Genomic DNA, 8,632 nt, shown 5'->3' with positions numbered 1-8,632 from the left:
TCTACTTTCTATCATCAGCCATCTACGTAGAGAAGTTACCTAGTAAGTGCATCCATCCTTCAGCTCCAGTTGTTCCAGCTGAGGCCCCAGAGACCTTAGAAAATGGTCTTCCCTGCTGTGTCTTTTCCAACTTCCTGACCCATAGAACCCATGAATATAATCAAATAGTTTTTGTTTTATACCACTGATTTATGGATGATTTATTTCACATCAAATTCAATTGGAGTAGTATGGCTGTCACAGTCATTGTTAAAATCTCTGAAAGTATTAGAATGTCTCACACGTGATGAGCACTGGGTGTCATACGCAGCTAATGAATCATTGAACACCAGATCAATAACTATACTATATAGTGGCTAACTGAACATAATTTTTTTTTTTTTTAATCTTGTAGTGGGAGGGCACCTGGGTGGCTCAGTGGGTTAAGCCTCTACTTTTGGCTCAGGTCATGATCTCAGGGTCCTGGGATCGAGTTCTGCATCGGGCTCTCTGCTTGGCAGGGAGCCTGCTTCCTCCTCTCTCTCTCTGGCTGCCACTCTGCCTACTTGTGATATTTCTGTCAAATAAATAAATAAAATCTTAAAAAAAAAAATTCTCATGGTAAAGAGCCATCTAAGGGTGTGACATCTAGTCAAGTTTTTTTTTTTTTTAAGATTTTATTTATTTATTTGACAGACAGAGATCGCAAGTAGGCAGAGAGGCAGGCAGAGAGAGAGAGATTGAGAGAGAGAGAGAGAGAGAGAGGAGGAAGTAGATCCCTCCTGAGCAGAGAGCCTGATGCAGGGCTTGATCCCAGAACCCTGGGATCATGACCTGAGCTGAAGGCAGAGGCTTTAACCCATTGAGCCACCCAGGTGCCCTTCTAGTAAAGTATTTTAACTGGACAAAGTGGCTCAATAAAAAGAGATTTAAGGTTTAAATTTTAAAACATATTCACATTTAAGTTAAAATAAGAAGGGGGAGTGGGAGGTAAGAAATCCAAGGATAATAAGGATAATTTGCCTCACTGGAGGCAAATAGATATGGAGGTCATTGAGTTTTTAAAGAAGGTCTTAAGGAAGATTTGGGGAAGTTTCTCAGATTTAGGAATGAGATCTATCACTAAAAGTTTTTGCATTTCTTTGAGGTCCGTCATTCTCTAGGATCTTAAAGATGGCACTTTCTCCAATGCCCATTAGAGATATAGCCAGGCACCATAAGGGAAAGAAAGAACCCCACAAAGAGCAGAGTCTATGGAGTAGAGGACCCACTCACAGAAGAGGGGCTTAACTAGAGAACATACTGGCTCTCTGCCCAGCTGATTTCACCGGGTCATCCACAGCACTCATCTTTCCTTTTCTGAAACAGGTGTTTATTGCATTATCTCATCCCTAATATGCTAGTGTATATTGAGTTTGGGGGTACATATATAACTTGCCCCTGCAGTTCATAAATGAGCAATAGGAGACATAATGAGACCTAATATAAAGACTATCAATCATCTATTACACAGAGATCCTGAACTTTGAGCTTGATGCTGTAACTAAATGGAATTTTGATTTTCTCTCTTGGGAAGTTTGTGAATCTATTTCACAGGTAAAGGGAAATGAAGTGAATATTTAGTGATTAGGAAGTTGAATTATCACCACATTTATTTGTTCTCCCTTATGAATGTGTGATATGATTGTGCTTTCTACTCCTTTTTTTTTTTTTTTGATTTATTTTTATTTTTTATCTTTTTAAGGAATCTCTGTGGCTAACATGGGACTCAAACTCACGACCCCAGAAAATCAAGAGTTGCACACTCTATTATATGACTGAGCCAGCCAGATACCCCTTTACTCCTCTGAATTTAGATAATCCTATTTGAATTGTTCTGGCCAAAAAAAAAAAAAAAGACGGAAAATGGTAAAAGTTTTAGCTCTGACATCTTTAAGATTCAGTGGATGATTTGCCAGTTTTCCCCCTTATAGGATACATGAGTCAAAGAAGAATTTTTATCAGCCCAAGTAATTAAAAGAATGTGATGTATACAGGCCCCCCACTCTCCTGATTTAGACACGTAACAGGAATAAAAATGAACTTCTGTTGTGTTAGACTTCTGAAATTTGAGGATTGTGTTAACACAAAATAACCTCACTCATTTGGACTCATGCGGGTTTTCACTGTAAATCACACTTCATTTCTGATTTAGCTTTTAAAGGGAATATTTAATTACATATATGTATAAATATGATGTAGAACAATTAAAAAAATTCCATTCAGAGCAACTTATTAGAAATTCTTTACTGTATTTTTAGTAGTCCTCCCCAAATTTAATTATGTGTACAGTATATTTTATATCACATAATATTGTCTTTCAGTGCTACTTTAGTAGTAATTTAGGAAAGGCTCAGAGCATTAAAGCTACACTTTTTAAAAAGATTTTATTTATTTATTTGGCAGACAGAGAGAGAGGAAGGGAAGCAGGCTCCCCACTGAGCAGAGAGCCTGACACGAGGCTTGATCCCAGGACCCTGAGATCATGACCAGAGCTGAAGGCAGAGGCTTAACCCTCTGAGCCACCCAGCTGCCCCAAGGCTACATTTTGAGACAAATATTATTGTAGTTATTCTAGTCAAGTCATTCCAAGAGTTAGTAGTTGTACCAAAAAAAGTACTTTAAACTCAGGGCTCTTTTGATAGCTGATACAGTCATGTCAGCTGGTTAAGTAGATACAGACAGAAGATAAATTGTTATATATAGACATTCAACTAAATAGATAGTAGCTTTTTTTGGTTATATAGAGACGCTCTGTCAAGAATTATTTAGGGGAAGTATAAAATAAATCAATAGAATTTTCAATATCTGTAAATCCCATTCTTAGTTCAATTTCCTGGTCTATTCTTTTTAATAAGATTCCTGCTGTTTTTCTACCACATATTATAAGCTTTTGTACATTTTTCCTTAATTACTTGCTATTTTATTTCTAGACTAGTTTTTAAGTCATTTGTGGAAGGAACGCAATGATCAATATTTGCTTATAAATTCTTTAATCTTACTGTATTTTTATGGAGTGTTATTGTGTATGTGTGTGTGTGTGTATGCATGTGTGTTTGCATGCATGTTTACATGCGTTTTTGAGAGTTTGAGCACCCTCTTTTATTTAGTTCCTTCAGAAACTCAAATATTTTCAGGGTCATTTTTTTTTCTAACTGGATATATACATTTATAATAATGTTATTGTTAGCTATTTCAGCTTTAATAGAATGGGCTTCCAAACTGGAAGAGATAAATCCAACTGTTTTGTTATAGCTTAATGAATTTATTGTTTGAAACATTTATAAAACTGATACCTTTTAACTACTTCAGAAAAATCTACGAATAGCACCAACACAGTAATAGCTATTACTTCATTTCTTTAAACACTAAAAATCTTAGAATAGAATTAGTCTTGTTCATTTGTTTGGAAAAAAATGTCTTGCTTCAGAGAGCAGTACATAAACACAACTTTTTTTTTTTTAATGATATTTTATTTATTTATTTGACAGAGATCACAAGTAGGCAGAGAGGCAGGCAGAGAGGAAGAAGCAGGCTCCCCCCGGAGCAGAGAGCCTGTTGCGGGGCTTGATCCCAGGACCCTGGGACCATGATCTGAGCCGAAGGCAGAGGATTTAACCCACTGAGCCACCCAAGTGCCCCTAAACACAACTTTTGACATTGCATGTATTTAAATTATCATATTAAGAATCTGTTTAATGTAAAAATAGAGTTTGAAGTAGATCCACTTGCTACATTAGTTGAATTTTGTGTTCTGTTCTTTAATATGGTCAGTGATTAACTATGACTCTCCAGGTGAATGGTAAAGATAACCATTTAGTGTAACTTACACATTTATCATTAACCTTCTTGATGCACAAAAGTTCAGTGTTTAATTTGTCACTAAGAATTTACCTGTTTTTTAAAAAATGTCATGCTGCTAGAAGGGCTATTATTGCATACTTTGAAAACAGTAAATAAATAGGTGTAGATTTGCATCATACAATAATGGCAACAGGGCGGCGGCAGCAGGCAGCAAGCGTGCTCAAACAACTCTCTACACATAATTACAGGACTGCTTAGCCTGTATTTCTAACCATTTCAAATCCGCCCCACCTATAATTTCCTTTGTTACCCACTGACCTCAGTCATTAAAGGCTTTATACCTCTCAAAAACCACAAAATTGTGCTTCTGGTTTTTTTCTTTCCTTTTTTTTTTTCTTTTTAAGATTTTATTTATTTATCTGACAGAGATCACAAGTAGGCAGAGAGGCAGGCAGAGAGAGAGGGGGAAGCAGGCTCCCCGCTGAGCAGAGAGTCTGATGTGGGACTGATCCCAGGACCCTGAGATCATGACCCGAGCCAAAGGCAGAGGCCTAACCCACTGAGCCACCCAGGTGCCCTTGCTTCTGTTTTCTAAGTAAGCTAAAGAGAAAGATGATGAGCTGAGAATGAGAAGAAGAAAGGTATTTATTTTCAACAAAAATTATTGAAGACTTTAACTTGCATTGGCCAGACTTGACCACTCCCGTACTGTTCACCTTCTTTTAGTAGTTTTGAGAAAAAGGGGTCTTATCCGGGAACTGGTCATGTGTTGTCACTTTGTATGCTACTTCTCTATATCACATGATGATCACCGGCCCTCCTAGTTTTATCTAGGCCCTACATTCTTTACCTATCTGATAACAAAAAGAAAAGCTTGAACACTTTGTCTTCTTTTTGCTCTGCTACAAAATCTTCACCGTCACTGCCCACACAACTCTTTAACACACTACAACCTAAGACTGAACAGCTATAGCGGACTCCATTGAATGGCAACATACCTTGAAATGAGTTACTGCTTTGGAGAAAATAGATGTTACCTACATTTGACTGCTTTATATTCTAAAGGAAAAGAATAAACAAGGAGTTCTTTTTGTTGGTTAAGCTTGTTCTTAGATCCTCTGTCTTACAGTCCACCAATCTTCCTTTCTCAATATTGGGATTTTTTTCTTAGAATACCTTGGAAAACTCCCTTAAGCTTCCATTTACTTGTTCATCATTTATTCATTCAGTAGAATATATATTGAGTTTTTACTGAATGTCTAATAACAGCAAGTAATGAGATAGAAGAGTAAGGAAAGGGGGTCTGTTGCAGACCCCTACTCTTGTAGAGCTTACAGGGAAGAGGTAGAGCAGAAAATATTCAAATAAATACATAAAACAAATTTAAATTAAAAATGGAGAAAAATGCTGCAAGGAAGAATAAACTAAAGTGCTAAAGTGGACCATTGGAAAATTGTACCATGTCAACTAAGCTGATGTTAGCATGTGTGCCGAATATTTAACAAGGGCAATGGAATTTGCAGCTAAGTGGATGGAACTAGAGAGTATTATGCTATGTGAAGTAAGTCAGAGAAAGACAAATAACATGATTTCATTCATATGTGGAATTTTAGAAACAAAACAGATAAATATAGGGGAAGAAAAAAAAGAGAGGCAAACCATAAAATAGACTCTTAAGGGTTGTTGAAGGGGAGGTGGGTGAGGTAATGAATTAAATGGGTGATGGGCATTAGAAGCGCCACTTGTAGGGACCCCTGGGTGGCTCAGTCGATTAAGCATCTGCCTTCAGTTCAGGTCAGGATCCCAGAGTCCCAGGACTGAGCCCCACATCAGGCTCCCTGCTCAGCGGAGAGCCTGCTTCTCCCTCTGCCCCTCACCCTCTTTGTGCTCTTTCTCTCTCTCTCACGAATATATAATTTTTTTTTTAAAGGAAGGCACTTGTTGTGATGAACACTGGGTGTTACATGTAAGTAATGAATCACTGTATTCTACTTCTGAAACTAATATTGGATTATATGTTAACTATATTTTGTGTGTGTGTGTGTGAGTACTAAAATTATATTTGACATTTTTATTTTAGTGTGCAAAAACAAAAACAAGCAAACAATAACAATAAAAACCTGAAATAGGCTTGTCAAATGATCTAAATTCATCCTTTCCAGAGAAGCAGAAAATAGATCATCTTGCTTCACTGCTGGCTTGTGTTCTGCTGCGTTTTGATCCCTCTTTGAGGCGTAGTCTGGATCATTTTCCTCATCTCCTTGTTCTTCTCCTTTCTTCTTTATCATCATCACCGTTGTCGTCATCATCATCATCATCATCTTCTTCAATAGCTTCTCCAGTAAAGTATAACACTGACCTTGGTATTAAACACGTACATAAAAAGTGACCAATTTCAAAGTCGGCAGCAGGGATAACTTCAGCATCGCCACCCAAATCTCCACTCGCGGGAACTTCAGGAAGGACAAAACAAACAAACAACCCCCCCCCTCCCAAAACCAAAACCAAAACAAAACTGAAGAAAGAGTCATTGGAAACTGTTCTGGTCACAGTATGAACTGTCCCAAATCCCTTGCGATTCTGCTTCTTCTTAATGGTTTTCAAAGTGACATTCTTTCCTTTTTTCCAGTCTGACACCCTGTAAAACCCATAATTTCTGGTCCATCAAAAGAAAAGGGGTAAGAATCATCTGGTTCTGACCTCATCCTATATGTCTTTGTCAACATTTCATTTGTGAAATATTTAGTGAGTTCAAGGGGAGATTCTAAGACAAAGTTCATGAACTGGCCAGTATCTGAGAACTTCGCTTTAAAATCTCTCAAGTGCTTCGGAATAGATTCGTCTTGTTCCTGAGACATATCACTAAGCAAGTCAACATTCTTCTTCATTTTTTTTTTTTAAGATTTTATTATTTATTTATTTATGAGAGAGAGAGAGACCTAGAGAGAGAGTATGTGTGCGAGGAGGAGCACAGGGAGAGGGACAAGCAGACTCTGCATTGAGTGCGAGCCCCATGCAGGACTCCATGACCCTGATATCCATGACCTGAACCAGACCAAGAGTCCAGTGCTTAACACACTGAGCCTCCCAGACACCCCACAAGTAAATATTCTTAAAAACAGTCTACCAGAATTCATGAATTCCCTTGGGGTCTTCTTTTTCTTCATCCTTTTTCTCATCTTCAATCTTGTCTTTTTCTTTTAGTTCCCCTGAAATTTCATCCTCCTCATCTGGTTTTCATTCACATTCTTCTTCCGTAGGTTCATAAATTATCTTAATGATCTCAAGCTTATCAAATAGAGGCTGATAGAGAACGGCATACTTTCTCTCAAGATTGCGAGCTTCCTCATAGAATTTGGCTTCTATCTGTGCACATTTAACTTGAAGGTTTTTGAAAGTATTTACGCGTATTTTTACTGCCCTAGGCAAACTTTCAATGTATCTTGGTGTTTCTACCAGATATCAAGTCTCTCTCTCTCTCTCTCTCTTTTTTTTTTTAAGATTTTATTTATTTATTTATTTGACAGCCAGAGATCACAGGTAGGCAGAAAGGCAGGCAGAGAGAGACCGGGAAGCAGGCTCCCTGCCGAGCAGAGAGCCTGATGCGGGACTCAATCCCACGACCCTAGGATCATGACCTGAGCTGAAGGCAGAGGCTTTAACCCGCGAAGCCACCCAGGTGCCCCGACATCAAGTTTCTCTTGAAGGGCTGGAAGAATCTGAGGATTTTATGTTGTCTGGACAGGTAGAGGACATGCTTTGATTACTGTTTCTTTACCAGCTTCTTCCGCTACTTCTTCAACATCATCCAAATCTTGATCAAATTCATACTGTTCTTTGTTGTCCATGTCTGCCATATTGTAAGAACTCCAAATATTGGTGGCTAGCACGGGAAGCCAGGATGCCGGAGCTGTGCAGGTAGTGACTCAGGATGACAGAGGTGACGGTGGCGGGGGGAGGAGCAAGAGGTGGTGTCCTGAGCAGACGGCTCTAAAAAAATCAACAAACTAAAATTTAAATAAAAACCTGAAATAAGGGGAATAGCAGAGAGAGAAACAAAAAAAGTCATATTGGAGTCAACAACATATGTAATATTCCTATATGGGGTGGTAGAATAAAGAATGCAAGCCTGCGGGGCGCCTGGGTGGCTCAGTGGGTTAAGCCGCTGCCTTCGGCTCGGGTCATGATCTCGGGGTCCTGGGATCGAGTCCCGCATCGGGCTCTCTGCTCAGCGGGGAGCCTGCTTCCTTCTCTCTCTCTCTGCCTGCCTCTCAGTGTACTTGTAATTTCTCTCTGTCAAATAAATAAATAAAATCTTTAAAAAAAAAAAAAAAAAAAAGAATGCAAGCCTGCAAGAGAATCAATATGGCTAATTGAAAATCAAAATAGTATAGTAAGAGGTGAGGCTGGGCTGTAGGTAGGTGCCAGTGGATGCACAGTTGTCTGTAATATTTGCGTTCACCGGGTTAACTGGAGCATGACTAAGTGATTTTGAGTGGAGAGAATGTCATGGTTTGCATTTTGAAAAGATGACTCCATAGGCATTATGTAAAAGAGAGGATAGAAGCTGCAAAGTAGATATAGGTAGAGGCTCTTGATTTCAATTATCCTAGCATCCTAGCATGGCCACAAGTTGTTATTATATCACAGGAGTTGGGCATGGAGAGAAGAAGGTGAATTTACAAGATATTTAGGAAGCGAAGTACATCAAAACATGAGGGACAGGTGTCAAGAATAATGCTTAATTTTCTACCTTGTCCAGTTGAATAGGTGATAAGATTTACTTGAAATCAGAAGCACTATAAGAGAG

The 8,632-nt window shown here is 38.6% G+C and overlaps 1 pseudogene; it reads right to left on the bottom strand.

Annotated features, from left to right (window-relative positions):
• Positions 1-6,029: 6,029 nt before the first annotated feature.
• Positions 6,030-7,679, bottom strand: LOC101686628 (annotated as a pseudogene).
• Positions 7,680-8,632: the final 953 nt, after the last annotated feature.

Source organism: Mustela putorius, unplaced genomic scaffold (assembly GCF_011764305.1).
Source record: "Mustela putorius furo isolate JIRA1106 unplaced genomic scaffold, ASM1176430v1.1 tig00537227_pilon_pilon_pilon, whole genome shotgun sequence".
Classification (NCBI taxonomy): domain Eukaryota; kingdom Metazoa; phylum Chordata; class Mammalia; order Carnivora; family Mustelidae; genus Mustela; species Mustela putorius.
Note: the sequence above shows the minus strand (reverse complement) of the source record. Positions and strands in the feature narration are given on the sequence as shown.